Here is a 16,133-nt window from a genome sequence, read left to right as displayed (position 1 = left end):
TTTGTCTCATCGCTGCAACTCTCGTACAGACTCGGGAGAGGCGAAGGTTGAAAGCCGTGCGTCCTCCGAAACACAACCCAACCAAGCTGGACTGCTTCTTGACACAATGCCCACTTAACCAGGAAGCCAGCTGCACCAATGTGTCGGAGGAAACACCACACCTGGCGACGATGTCAGCGTGCACTGCGCCCGACCCGCCACAAGAGTCACTAGTGCACGATGGGAGAAGGACATCCCTGCCAACGAAACCCTCCCCTAACTCGGACGAAGCTGGGCCAATTGTGCACCGCCCCATGGGTCTCCCGGTCGCAAATCCTTTTTAATCCTTGTCATATGTAGAGAAATAATGAAGAGAAATTATAGATAAAACATATCGGTGCTCATCGGCCATTGGACATAAACATTACACAAGTTGAAATCACAAATTCAACAATGAGTGGTTTGGAAGGAATCAGTGACAGTTGCTAACTGCAAGCATTGCAAAGCAATCACTGGCCTGCTATTCAGTGGAGTGGCTGTGTGGTCGCAAATCTGGGATTAAGTGTCTCTTTTCCCAGTTTAAAATGATAAACATTCAACATTGGCCATGCTGTCAATGAAGCATGATTTGTGCCGCACTCAAAACAACTGTTAACTCTGAACTGTGAAAACTTGACTTCAGTGAGTTCAAGACAACTGGGAATTCCGGAAAAACGAGCTCTGATTGGGAAATACGTTTTGACCGGTCATCAAACTCAGGAACTCGGGCCTCTTTCTAGAGCTACGACCTGAAGATCAATGACGTCATCTTGACTTGAACTTGTTTTTTTCAGAGTTCCCAGTTGTCTTGAAAGCACCATAAATCCAGAGAATGCTACTTTGATGGCAAAATTTGCCCATGAAAGACCGCCGTGCCACCTTCCTGTTCAAGTGAGCACAACACAACAAGATGAGTCCAAACATTTCTTGTATGCTGCTGCATAAAAAAATTTACAATGCCAGGTAGATATGTATACTGTAGCTAAGAAATGTATACTAAATGTATGTTGTGTAGAAAGCTGTTAGGAGCCCATGTGCCTCACGCTAATAATTTGGTCTATTTTCCCTTCTTAATTTCGCCCAATGTTCTGACTTGGTGGTGCACATGTAGTTTATAACCTGTTTTAGAGAAATGTAATCATCCAATTTTGTAAGAGCTTTCATTGTCTGCTTATTTGCCCCCATTATTTATACTACGGTTCTGATTTGGTGTACAGGGAGAACACTATAAGAATGGCCCATGTTATGAATTCTGTCTCTGTACATTTCAAAAGTGCTAAACAAATAGTTATATTGACTACGTCCATCCTAGCTTGCCCATTAAAGGAGCACGAGACAGAGCATCAGCAATTATATTATCCTTACCCCTAATGTGTCTAATATCCAGGTTGAATGGTTGCAAGAACAAAGCCCAACGCATCAGGCGTTGGTTGGGATTTTGCAAGGACTTCAGAAAAGTAAGTGGGTTGTGGTCCGTGAGCACAGTTAAACAGGTTAACCTGTTTGGTATAGGGGGCAGTATTGAGAATTTTGGAAAAAATATGTTCCCATTTTTAACTGCCTCCTACACCAACTCAGAAGCTAGAATATGCATATTATTGTTCAGGTTTGGATAGAAAACACTCTGAATTTTCTAAAACTGTTTGAATGGTGTCTGTGAGTATAACAGAACTCCTATGGCAGGCAAAAACCTGACAAGGTTTCAAGCAGGAAGTACCCTGTCTGACAAGGAGTCGTGCGTCTTACCTCTTTTTATTGAAAAGTAAGGATCTTAGCTGTAACGTGACAATTCCCAGGGCTCCGATAGGCTCTCAGAGCCCGGGAAATACCTGAAGGTTTACGAGGGAGCCTCAGGCTGAAACATATTATCGCCTTTTGTAAGTGGATGCTGAGAGGACCTTTGAATGATGCGCGTGCATGAGTCGCTTCTGAGGAGAAATTTTATTCGGCTGTTTAGGCTCAATGCATACTCCCGGTCGGAATATTATCACTTCTCTACGACATAAATGGCATAAAAATTGGTTTTAAACAGCGGTTGACATGCTTCGAAGTACGGTAATGGAATATTTAGACATTTTTGACAAGCCAACGCGCCATGCGCGGGACCGTGAAAAAGCATTCTAGAACTCACGAACAAAACGTCGCTGTTTGGATATAACGATGGATTATTTGGGACCAAACCAACATTTGTTATTGAAGTAGAAGTCCTGGCAGTGTATTCTGATGAAGAACAAGCAAGGTAAGAACATTTTTCTTATAGGAAATTTGATTTTGGTGGAGGCTGACCTGGGTGGGTATCTAAATAGCTAGCACTGTAATGCCGGGCTATGTACTTAGATTATTGCAAAATGTGCTTCATCCGAAAAGCTATTTTAAAATCGGACATATCGAGTGCATAGAGGGGTAATGTATCTATAATTCTTAAAATAATTGTTATGCTTTTTGTGAACGTTTATCGTGAGTAATTTAGCAAACTGTTAGTAAATTCCCCGGAAGTTTGCGGTGGTTATGCTTTTTCTGAACGTCACATGCTAATGTAAAAAGCTGGTTTTTGATATAAATATGAACTTGATTGAACAGACATGCATGTATTGTATAACACAATGTCCTAGGTGTGTCATCTGATGAAGATCATCAAAGGTTAGTGCTGCATTTAGCTGTGGTTTGGGTTTATGTGACATGATATGCTAGCTTGAAAAATGGGTGTCAGATTTTTTCTGGCTGGGCACTCTGCTGACATAATCTAATGTTTTGCTTTCGTTGTAAAGCCTTTTTGAAATCGGACAGTGGGGTTAGATTAACGAGATTCTTGTCTTTAAATAGCTGTGAAATAGTCATATGTTTGAGAAATTGAAGTTATAGTATTTCTAACGATTCAAAAATCGCGCCACTGGAATTCCAGTAGCTGTTACGTAGGTGGGACGAAATCGTCCCACATACCCCAGAGAGGTTAAACAAGAACCAACATAGACCTCGAAGTGCTGTAAAGCCCAAATGAGACCTAAAGCCTCCTTTTCAATTACAGAATAGTTTTTCTGATACTTCTTAAATTTCCGGGAAAAGAAACTGACTGGACACTCAATATTTTCATCATTTTCCTGGAGAAGCACAGCCCCAGCACCGATTTGACTGGCGTCTACCTGCAATTTGAAAGGTTTCCCAAAATTTGGTGCTACCAACACGGGTGCCAAACACAAAAGAGCCTTAACTGCATCAAATGCCTCTTGACACTGGGTGGACCAGATAAACTCAGCCTTGGCCTTCAACAGATTGGTCAGGGGGGACACTGCTACCGAAAAGTTTACAAAAAGCACGGTAGTACCCCGCCATTCCCAGGAAGCGCATCAGTTATTTCTTTGTGGAGGGCTGTGGGAACTGCTTCACAGCCTGAACCTTGGCTTCCACGGGACAGACAACACCGTGACCAACAACCTTGCCTAGGTATGTGACTGTAGCTTTGGCAAACTCACACTTGGCCAAATTGATAGTCAGCCTTGCCCACACCAGTCTTTCGAACAGGGCTTGCACTCTACAGACATGCTGCTCCCAAGAGTCTGAGTAGACGACCACGTCGTCCAAGTACACGGCACACCCTTCCAGACCTGAGACCACCCGATTCAACAGCCTCTGGAAAGTGTCTGGAGCATTCTGCAACACGAAAGGCATCACTGTTTAAGAGAACAAACCAGATGGAGTTATAAAGGCAGCAATCTCACAAGCTCCTTTGGTAAGGGGTACTTGCCAATATCCCTTTAAAAGATCAAATTTGCTAACATACCTTGCTGACCCAACTTGATCAATACAGTCCTCCATCCTAGGAAGAGGGTAAAGGTCTGCTTTAGTAACATTGTTAACTTTTCTATAATCAGTGCAAGGTCTGAATGTGGAATCAGACTTTTTGACCAGAAGACAGGGTGAAGCCCAATTTCAATAACATGGCTCCGCAATACCATTGTCCAACATATACTGCACCTCTGTTTCCAATTGCACCCTCTTCTCCTGAGATACACGATAAAATCTCTGTTTGATAGGCTTAGCATCTCCGATGTCTATGTCATGCTCAATTAAATGGGTTTTCGATAGAGTGTCAGAAAACAAAACAGGGTAGCTTCTAATAAGAGCTACCAATTCATCACGTTTCTCAGAGTCTAAATTATCTACCAAAACCCCAAGGTTTTGCAAAGTCTGGGAGTTTTAAAACCAACCTTGTAAGACCTCATCCGAAACCCTAACTACCTCCTCTTCTCCCCCCTCCACAAAGTTAAAGCCACAAGATGCAGTGACTGGAGCAGCAGTCAACACTGACCTCACCGCTGGAGTGCCTTCCACTTTGCTTAGATCACGGGAGTGATAACATTTTAACAGGTTCACATGGCATAATTTAGAGGACTTCCTATGACCAGGGGTTTCAATAAGATAGTTCAAATCTGACACTTTGCGCAACAGTGAAGGGACCACAGTATTTTGCCTGAAAAGGTGAACTTACAAGAGGCAAAAGAGCAAGTACACGATGACCGGGACTAAACTCACGTTGCTCAGCCTGTCCGTCATATTTCAGTTTCATTTTCTGTTGAGAACATGTTTGTTTCTTTTGCCAGTTCACCAGCCCTATACAACTTCAACCTAAAACCATTTACGTAGTCAATAAGGTTCCGAGGTGGTTTCTCAGGAAAACAACCATCCTGCAGCACTGCTTAAGGCCCACGCACCTTATGACCAAACACTAAGTCATTTGGGCTAAACCCTGTGCTTTCCTGCACTACCTCACGAGCAGCTAGTAACAACCAAGGTAACCCCTCCTCCCAATCTGCAGACAGTTCTGTACAGTATGCACGAAGCAAGGATTTTAAAGTTTGATGAAAACGTTCCAAAGCTCCCTGACTCTGAGCATGGTACGCAGTAGACTTATTGTGTCTAACTTTAAGCTGTTTGAGAACCTGAGCAAATAAATGGGAGGTAAAGTTAGATCCCTGATCTGACTGGACGATTTTTGGAATCCCAAATGTTGAAATAAATTGAGTTAACCTTTTGGGGATAGGGGGCAGTATTGAGAATTTTGGAAAAAATATGTTCCCATTTTTAACTGCCTCCTACACCAACTCAGAAGCTAGAATATGCATATTATTGTTCAGGTTTGGATAGAAAACACTCTGAATTTTCTAAAACTGTTTGAATGGTGTCTGTGAGTATAACAGAACTCCTATGGCAGGCAAAAACCTGACAAGGTTTCAAGCAGGAAGTACCCTGTCTGACAAGGAGTCGTGCGTCTTGCATCTTTTTATTGAAAAGTAAGGATCTTAGCTGTAACGTGACAATTCCCAGGGCTCCAATAGGCTCTCAGAACCCGCGAAAAACCTGAAGGTTTACGAGGGAGCCTCAGGCTGAAACACATTATCACCTTTTGTAAGTGGCTGCTCAGAGGACCTTTGAATGAGGCGCGTGCACGATTCGCTCCTGAGGAGAAATTTTATTCGGCTGTTTAGGCTCAATGCATATTCCCGGTCGGAATATTATCACTTATCTACGAGATAAATGGCATAAAAATTGGTTTTAAACAGCGGTTGACATGCTTCGAAGTACGGTAATGGAATATTTAGACATTTTTGTCACGCCAATGCGCCATGCGCGACACCGTGAAGAAGCATTCTGATAGTGTCTAGAACTCACGAACAAAACGTCGCTGTTTGGATATAACGATGGATTATTTGGGACCAAACCAACATTTGTTATTGAAGTAGAAGTCCTGGCAGTGTATTCTGACGAAGAACAAGCAAGGTAAGAACATTTTTCTTATAGGAAATGTGATTTTGGTGGAGGCTGACCTGGGTGGGTATCTAAATAGCTAGCCCTGTGATGCCGGGCTATGTACTTAGATTATTGCAAAATGTGCTTCATCCGAAAAGCTATTTTAAAATCGGACATATCGAGTGCATAGAGGAGTAATGTATCTATAATTCTTAAAATAATTGTTATGCTTTTTGTGAACGTTTATCGTGAGTAATTTAGCAAACTGTTAGTAAATTCCCCGGAAGTTTGCGGGGGTTATGCTTTTTCTGAACGTCACATGCTAATGTAAAAAGCTGTTTTTTGATATAATATGAACTTGATTGAACAGACATGCATGTATTGTATAACACAATGTCCTAGGTGTGTCATCTGATGAAGATCATAAAAGGTTAGTGCTGCATTTAGCTGTGGTTTGGGTTTATGTGACATGATATGCTAGCTTGAAAAATGGGTGTCTGATTTTTTCTGGCTGGGCACTCTGCTGACATAATCTAATGTTTTGCTTTCGTTGTAAAGCCTTTTTGAAATCGGACAGTGGGGTTAGATTAATGAGATTCTTGTCTTTAAATAGCTGTAAAATAGTCATATGTTTGAGAAATTGAAGTAATAGTATTTCTAACGATTCAAAAATCGCGCCACTGGATTTCAGTGGCTGTTACGTAGGTGGGACGAGTTCGTCCCACATGCGCCAGAGAGGTTAACGCTTTAACTACTGATTTTGAAGTTATGGTACGCAAGGGAAAAACTGCCGGATATCTAGTTGCTTGACACATAACAGTTAATAAGTAGCTATGACCTGACTTGTACCGTGGTAAAGGCCCAACACAATCGATAATAAGATGCTCAAAAGGTTTACCTACGGCTGGTATTGGATACAAAGGTGCTGGCTTTACAACCTGGTTTGGCTTGCCTGTGCGCTGACACGTATCACAAGTTTTAATAAACTGAGATACATCCCGCTTTAAACTTGGCCAGAAAAAATAACGGAGTATGCGATCATAAGTTTTACGAACACCCATATGACCTGCCACATCACCATGTGCAGTTCTCAACACTTTATTTCGCAAAGTAGTAGGTACAACTATTTGAAAGACTGGTTCTCCTAGACCCTGATCATAGTGTGGAACCCATTTCCTAACCAACAGCCCATCAAGATGAAAATAACACTGAGCACTATTCCTCACCACTGAATCAGGAACAATTTTATTTTGCTCAGCTATCAATGAATCTCTAGAACTAGTCAACTGTTCTGTCTGGAGTTTGACTGGCAGCTCAAGACTTTCTGGCTTACCCTCAACCTTATTACGAGAGGCAGCACGGGTAACAGCACAAACTGGAAATATCTCAGGAGATACACAGTTGCGATCTGGAGATACCCTTGCTGGGGACACTGAAGGTTGCTTCGTGAAGATGTTTACTTTTCCATCTGCCCACACCTTACTACCTGCCAAATCATTCCCCAAAATCATGTGGACTCCTTCTACTGGCAACTGGGGTCTAACCCCAACATCTACATGACCCTCTACCAGACCACATTTTAAGGTAACTTCATGTAAAGGAGAAGAGAATGGAACTAAACCCATACCACGTACCATTACACATCTGCCAGTATCAGACTCCTTAGAGAATGGCAAAACAGATTCCAGAATAAAATAATCTAAAGCTCCAGTGTCTCTTAAGATCTTGATTGAAACATTTTGGTTGTCATCTTTCAGGGACACTACACCATCTGAAATAAAGGCTGAAAAATCACAATGGGAAGACTGAGAATCAAACTCAACTAGTGGCTGAAAAAACTCACCCTGGTGGTCAGAGGCTGAAACAGGAGCTGCCATCACAGCAGGTTTAACTTGACCTGACTTTTTTGATTTAAGTAGAGGACAATCATTCTTCCAATGTCCTTCAACTAAACAGTAGCGACAGGTATTAGCATTCACCGGTGCTTTAAGTCCTCCAGAACCAAACTTCTGTTCAGGCCTTTGGAAAGAAGCTCCAAAAAAATTTGACCTACTATTCCTGGAAGTAAAGTTATTTTTATGGTACATGTCACTGTTTGACTCAAAATTGCTTTTATGTGTTAGCCTGTACTCATCTGCAAGGACTGCTGCATCACTTGGAGACTTAACTTTACGCTCATTCATGTATGTAGCAACCTGGTCAGACACAGCATTTTTGAACTGTTCTAACACAATCAAATTAGACAGATCCTCAAAAGTACTAACTTCTGAAGCTATACACCAACGATTAAATGCAGAAGTCAAATCACGAACAAACTCAGAATAGGTTTGTGAATCTAGCTTTTTCCTGTAACGAAAACGTTGACAATATGCCTCCGGCACAAGTTTGTAAACCTTCAGAACTTCTGATTTAACTTTAGCATATACTTTACTGTCAGCTACACTCAGTGCTACAAAAGCCTCACGTGCTTTACCTGTAAGTACACATTGCAAAAACATAGTCATGTCCAAATCAGACCAAGCTCTAGCTTCCGCAATACGCTCAAATAAAACAAAGTATGTATCTGGATCTGACTCATCAAATTTAGGCAACAAACAAAGATTCTGTGCAACATCAAACTGTGGTAGTCCTTCTGGTCTATTAGCATGTCGCAATCGCTCTATATCCAACTGCATTCGCAACAGCTCCCGCTGCTGCTCAAAAGTTAATGAAGTACTATACTGAAAACTTGTACCTTCACTACTAGCAGATTGACCCGAAAAAACACCTATTTCCATAAGACCCTGCTTTAATTTAGCTTTAATAGTCTCTTTAATTTTTTTATCAACAATCTCAATCTGATATTGTTCAGCAATTTCAATTAACTGCTCCTTAGTACACAACTCTAAGGCTACCTCTGAAGGAGCTTGAACAAAACCACTCACAATGGAAGACATTTTCCTCAACCAATACAACTATTACCAATGCTCAAAAAAATACACAACTCACCTGCTGTTAGTCTGGGTTCAAGGACAGGAGCCACACCCCACTATCCTCCAAAAACAACTACCTAACTGGCCCTGGTCTTCGTGCAGTCACATGTGGTGGGGTTTTATGCACACAAAACCAGCAGAGTGGAAAAGACAACCAGAAACTGGCGGCCCCCCCATAACCACGGAGGTGCTCCCGAGCCGATGTAGGGGAAAAGGTAAAGGGAAGCTCTACCCACGTTCACTGCCACCTAAAACAAAAACACCACGAGCCTCCTATTGACACTCGCTGATAAGCCTGAACAGGAGAGGACTCCCACTTGAACAAAAACCCAGAGAAACCCAGCGTGAATTGCTAACCAAATTTAGCTACCAAGCTAACTGAACCAAAAGAACACATGGCTCTCAATGCTCTCTCCAACAATATTGGCCAAACCAAAACATCCCCTCAAACAAAAACATTTGGCAATCTGAACTAAACTAACTAAGTTAACTTTAAAACAATGGTCAAATAAGCCAAATTACAAATAAACAAACGTATCAATAAAGCAAAGACAATCTAGACAAAACTTTAACCAACTATGACAATCTATAACTACAATTAACTTTAACTTATGGATGAGCCCCCACTTGTCACAGGCCGGCTCATAACCTGTGGCAAAAATGAGGGGACATCAACAACAGTTATAGGCCAATTCAAAAAGTTCTTTATTATAAAACAAAACTATTAATTCTACACAAAGAAAAAGGATTGAGGTGTGGAAATGTCATAATGTAAGGTGTATGTAAGGTGCATGGATGCGTGAATTCCTGCCATTATTGAAAGAGATTGTGATACTTCACATCTCAAAATTGGGTTACTTAATGTTAGATCCCTCACTTCCAAGGCAGTTATAGTCAATGAACTAATCACTGATCATAATCTTGATGTGATTGGCCTGACTGAAACATGGCTTAAGCCTGATGAATTTACTGTGTTAAATGAGGCCTCACCCCCTGGTTACACTAGTGACCATACCCCCCGTGCATCCGGCAAAGGCGGAGGTGTTGCTAACATTTACGATAGCAAATTTCAATTTACAAAAAAAAAAAAAAAATGACGTTTTCGTCTTTTGAGCTTCTAGTCATGAAATCTATGCAGCCTACTCAATCACTTTTTATAGCTACTGTTTACAGGCCTCCTGGGCCATATGCAGTGTTCCTTACTGAGTTCCCTGAATTCCTATCGGATCTTGTAGTCATAGCAGATAATATTCAAATTTTTGGTGACTTTAACATTCACATGGAAAAGTCCACAGACCCACTCCAAAAGGCTTTCGGAGCCATCATCGACTCAGTGGGTTTTGTCCAACATGTCTCTGGACCTACTCACTGCCACAGTCATACTCTGGACCTAGTTTTGTCCCATGGAATAAATGTTGTGGATCTTATTGTTTTTCCTCATAATCCTGGATTATCGGACCACCATTTTATTGCGTTTACAATTGCAACAAATAATCTGCTCAGACCCCAACCAAGGAAGATTAAAAGTCGTGCTATAAATTCTCAGACAACCCAAAGATTCCTTGATGCCCTTCAAGACTCCCTCTGCCTACCCAAGGACGTCAGAGGACAAGAATCAGTTAACCACCTAACCGAGGAACTCAATTTAACCTTGCGCAATACCCTAGATGCAGTTGCACCCCTAAAAATGAAAAACATCTGTCATAAGAAACTAGCTCCCTGGTATACAGAAAATACACGAGCTCTGAAGCAAGCTTCCAGAAAATTAGAACGGAAATGGCGCCACACTAAACTGGAAGTCTTCCGACTAGCTTGGAAAGACAGTACCGTGCAGTATCGAAGAGCCCTCACTGCTGCACGATCATCCTATTTTTCCAACTTAATTGAGGAAAATAAGAACAATCCGAAATTTCTTTTTGACACTGTCGCAAAGCTAACTAAAAAGCAGCATTCGCAAATGGAGGATGGCTTTCACTTCAGCAGTAATAAATTTATGAACTTCTTTGAGGAAAAGATCATGATCATTAGAAAGCAAATTACGGACTCCTCTTTAAATCTGGGTATTCCTCCAGGGCTCCATTGTCCTGAGTCTGCACAACTCTGCCAGGACCTAGGATCAAGGGAGATACTAAAGTGTTTTAGTACTATATCTCTTGACATAATGATGAAAATAATCATGGCCTCCAAACCCTCAAGCTGCATACTGGACCCTATTCCAACTAAACTACTGAAAGAGCTGCTTCCTGTGCTTGGCCCTCCTATGTTGAACATAATAAACGGCTCTCTATCCACCGGATGTGTACCAAGCTCACTAAAAGTGGCAGTAATAAAGCCTCTCTTGAAAAAGCCGAATCTTGACCCAGAAATTATAAAAAACTATCGGCCTATATCGAATCTTCCATTCCTCTCAAAAATTTTAGAAAAAGTTGTTGCGCAGCAACTCACTGCCTTCCTGAAGACAAACAATGTATACGAAACGCTTCAGTCTGGTTTTAGACCCCATCATAGCACTGAGACTGCACTTGTGAAGGTGGTAAATGACCTTTTAATGACGTCAGACCGAGGCTCTGCATCTGTCCTCATGCTCCTAGATCTTAGTGCCGCTTTTGATACCATCGATCACCACATTCTTTTGGAGAGATTGGAAACCCAAATTGGTCTACATGGACAAGTTCTGGCCTGGTTTAGATCTTATCTGTCGGAAAGATATCAGTTTGTCTCTGTGAATGGTTCGTCCTCTGACAAATCAATTGTAAATTTCGGTGTTCCTCAAGGTTCCGTTCTAGGACCACTATTGTTTTCACTATATATTTTACCTCTTGGGGATGTCATTCGAAAACATAATGTTAAATTTCACTGCTATGCGGACGACACACAGCTGTACATTTCAATGAAACATGGTGAAGCCCCAAAATTGCCCTCGCTAGAAGCCTGTGTTTCAGACATAAGGAAGTGGATGGCTGCAAATTTTCTACTTTTAAACTCGGACAAAACAGAGATGCTTTTCCTAGGTCCCAAGAAACAAAGAGATCTTCTGTTGAATCTGACAATTAATCTGGATGGTTGTACAGTCGTCTCAAATAAAACTGTGAAGGACCTTGGCGTTACTGGTGGCCAACGGACCCTGATCTCTCTTTTGAAGAACATATCAAGACTGCTTCAAGGACAGCTTTTTTCCATCTACGTAACATTGCAAAAATCAGAAACTTTCTGTCCAAAAATGACGCAGAAAAATTAATCCATGCTTTTGTTACTTCTAGGCTCGACTACTGCAATGCTCTACTTTCCGGCTACCCGGATAAAGCACTAAACAAACTTCAGTTAGTGCTAAATACGGCTGCTAGAATCCTGACTAGAACCAAAAAATTGGATCATATTACTCCAGTGCTAGCCTCCCTACACTGGCTTCCTGTTAAGGCAAGGGCTGATTTCAAGGTTTTACTGCTAACCTACAAAGCATTACATGGGCTTGCTCCTACCTATCTTTCCGATTTGGTCCTGCCGTACATACCTACACGTACGCTACGGTCACAAGACGCAGGCCTCCTAATTGTCCCTAGAATTTCTAAGCAAACGGCTGGAGGTAGGGCTTTCTCCTATAGAGCTCCATTTTTATGGAATGGTCTGCCTACCCATGTGAGAGACGCAGACTCAGTCTCAACCTTTAAGTCTTTACTGAAGACTTATCTCTTCAGTAGGTCCTATGATTAAGTATAGTCTGGCCCAGGAGTGTGAAGGTGAACGGAAAGGCTGGAGCAACGAACCGCCCTTGCTGTCTCTGCCTTGTCGGTTCCCCTCTTCCCACTGGGATTCTCTGCCTCTAACCCTTTTACAGGGGCTGAGTCACTGACTTACTGGTGTTCTTCCATGCCGTCCATGGGAGGGGTGCGTCACTTGAGTAGGTTGAGCCACTGACGTGGTCTTCCTGTCTGGGTTGGCGCCCCCCCTTGGGTTGTGCCGTGGCGGAGATCTTTGTGGGCTATACTCGGCCTTGTCTTCGGACGGTAAGTTGGTGGTTGTAGATATCCCTCTAGTGGTGTGGGGGCTGTGCTTTGGCAAAGTGGGTGGGGTTATATCCTGCCTGTTTGGCCCTGTCCGGGGGTATCATCGGATGGGGCCACAGTGTCTTCTGATCCCTCCTGTCTCAGCCTCCAGTATTTATGCTGCAGTAGTTTATGTGTCGGGGGGCTAGGGTCAGTCTGTTACATCTGGAGTATTCTCTTGTCTTATCCGGTGTCCTGTGTGAATGTAAATATGCTCTCTCTAATTCTCTTTCTCTCTTTCTTTCTTTCTCTCGGAGGACCTGAGCCCTAGGACCATGCCTCAGGACTACCTGGCATGATGACTCCTTGCTGTCCCCAGTCCACCTGGCCATGCTGCTGCTCCAGTTTCAACTGTTCTGCCTGCGGCTACTGAACCCTGACCTGTTCACCGGACGTGCTTGTTGCACCCTCGACAATTACTATGATTATTATTATTTGACCATGCTGGTCATTTACGAACATTTTAACATCTTGACCATGTTCTGTTATAATATCCACCCGGCACAGCCAGAAGAGGACTGGCCACCCCTCATAGCCTGGTTCCTCTCTAGGTTTCTTCCTAGGTTTTTGGCCTTTCTCAGGAGTTTTTCCTAGGGAGTTTTTCCCAGCCACCGTGCTTCTTTCACATGCATTGCTTGCTGTTTGGGGTTTTAGGCTGGGTTTCTGTACAGCACTTTGAGATTTCAGCTGATGTACGAAGGGCTATATAAATAAATTTGATTTGATTTGATTTGTGTGAACATGACTGAGTGGAAACTAAATAAACCAACAAAGGAACAAACAAAACAGTGATGTTTGAGACCCCGGTAGTTGCCAGGTAAAGGTCCAGCTGTAACAGGAAATCCTGGCAGCGTGCAGCCGTCCCATCGTATTCCCTGGGAAGTGCGAGACAAATCCCACTGGAACCGATGTGGAAGGGGGGAGTAGTGGAGACCCCGATGGTGCTGGGGAGAGCGCTGGAGGGACTCTCTGTCTCTCCCAGTGGTCCATCGTCTGGACGACGCGGTCCATGGCGGCGCTGAGTCGGTGAATAATCGCTGTGTGCTCCCGGACACGTTCCTCAACACCTATACCAGGGGCACCTGCTCCTGCTGACTCCATCTTGTGGATGTGTAATTCTGTCAAGAGGTGAGTGTAGCTGGTGCATCGAAGTCAGGCACAGGAGAGCAGAGATGAGTGGACAAAGCACTTTACTAAGGCAATCATATGCACAGAACACAACTGCGTCACAAAACAAATGCCCAATGAACCAGTGAAGTAGCACAAAGTACAAAAACACAACTACAAAGTACATGCTGCCACAAAGCACGGGTAATAAAATAAACCCGGCGCAAACCAGCCGGAAACCAGCCGGAAGTGTGCCAACCTCAACAATAAACAATTATACACACAGACATGGGGGGAACAGAGGGTTAAATACACAACATGTAATGAGGGAATGAATACCAGGTGTGTGGGAAAACAAGACAAAACAAATGGAAAATGAAAGGTGGATCGGCGATGGCTAGAAGACCGGTGACGTCGACTGCCGAACGCCGCCCGAACAAGGGGAGGAACCGACTTCGGCAGAAGTACACAGACACAGATCAGCTACATAGCTAGCTACACATCCATAGGCATACTGGTCTTTTTACCCTCCGCTGCACAATAAGCAAGAAAATAGTTAGCTAGCTAACATTACGTTACATTACTTCATCTGCATTGCATAAAAAATATCAGCAAGGCAAGCTTACAAAATTGTATATTATATTTGCAGTAAATGCTTTAGCTAGCTAGATTCTTTACATCCACTGTTTCACTAGATGACAGCCTGGTTTGCTGGTTGTTTCAGGAGTCCCTAAAAAATTAAACAACCAGTTTAACAATTTCATACTCATGTCACAACACCCATAAAGCTAGCCAGCTAGCTGGCTAATGTTAGCTAGTCAGCTAGTTTGATAAATATCGATTTTCAGAAATTAACTTCATGACAAAAAAATATGCATAATCACTTGTCTCTACATTAACTAACATATGCCTCTCTACTCTAAAGTGTTGCACGATTCGTTATGACGTGATAATTACTTACATTTGCTTCAATCCTAGTATTTTTGTCAGCCGTCTTTGCTGAAGAATGTCTCCAGCGTTGGGTCCCATCGCGTCAAATTTGTCAAGGGATACACTTTATATGATTGGTCATCGCCCAACTTTTGGTCAAAAGTTGAACTTTTTCACCGCCTCCCACCAAAGGTCCCCGCCCTCTCCGCTTTCCGTCCATTGAAATGAATGGGAAGCGGTGTTTTACCGCGCGACACTATGTACTAGTGAACACGGGGCATTATAGTGCAATTCCTGTATTGTTTTGTGTTGTGTAGTGGCTTTGCTGGCATGCATCCCACTTTTATATATTTTTTTTGCCCCACGAAGATTTACATGCTAAAATCGGCACTGCATGGCATGAACAATTCTTTTCAATTTTTGCAACGTAAAAATTCTTATAAAAGTTCATTCGAGTTGCCTCTTCGTTAATTCTCCTGCCCCCACAAAAAAACGTCATGTGAAAAAGTAGATTTTTTTTTTGATTGGGGTTGGGCCGGCCTGGTTAATCGTTTGTGCAACATTGTAACCTCCTGTATGTGAGAGACAAACCGATGACGGTGGCTGTGTGAGAAGTGCTCCTGTATCTCTCACACAATTAGAATGAGATTCACTTTCTAAGATCTCTCACCCTCTCTAGTCTGATAGACATGAGCCTGCAACTCTCATCCCTCCAGCTTTGCACTTTATGATTTATTTCCTTATAGAATCCTTTTGGACAAAATGTCCTTGAAGGATTAATACTACCAAGGACATCATCCAACCTGGAACTGAGACAGACCAGACAGACCAGATACAACATCAATTAGCACTGACTTGTGAAGTGAGAGGTGTCGAAGCCTTTGAGCTCAACAAATGGCAGGCTACCTCACCCAAATCCAGAGGCCTTGAAGCCCACTTCTGCTGTTCAGAGACATTCTACTCTACAAGAAATCTGCCTCCAGAAAAAAGCTTCTCCCAAGTGAGTGACACCTACTCCTGTTGCCTGCTGCACTGCTGCTTGGATTCCACCTGGCGATCAGTTCACCATCTTTTTTTAATTTAATTTAATTTCACCTTTATTTAACCAGGTAGGCCAGTTGAGAACAAGTTCTCATTTACAACTGTGACCTGGCCAAGATAAAGCAAAGCAGTGTGATAAAACCAACAACACAGAGTTACACATATACAAACGTTCTGTACAGTCAATAACACAGAATAAAATAAAAATAGAAAAATCTATGTACAGTGTGTGCAAGTCTAGAATAGTAAGGAGGTAGGCAATAAATAGGCCATAGAG

Source organism: Salmo trutta, chromosome 13 (genome assembly GCF_901001165.1).
Source record: "Salmo trutta chromosome 13, fSalTru1.1, whole genome shotgun sequence".
Taxonomy (NCBI): Eukaryota; Metazoa; Chordata; class Actinopteri; order Salmoniformes; family Salmonidae; genus Salmo; species Salmo trutta.
The sequence above is the reverse complement of the archived record's forward strand: the minus strand, read 5'-3'. Positions refer to the sequence as shown.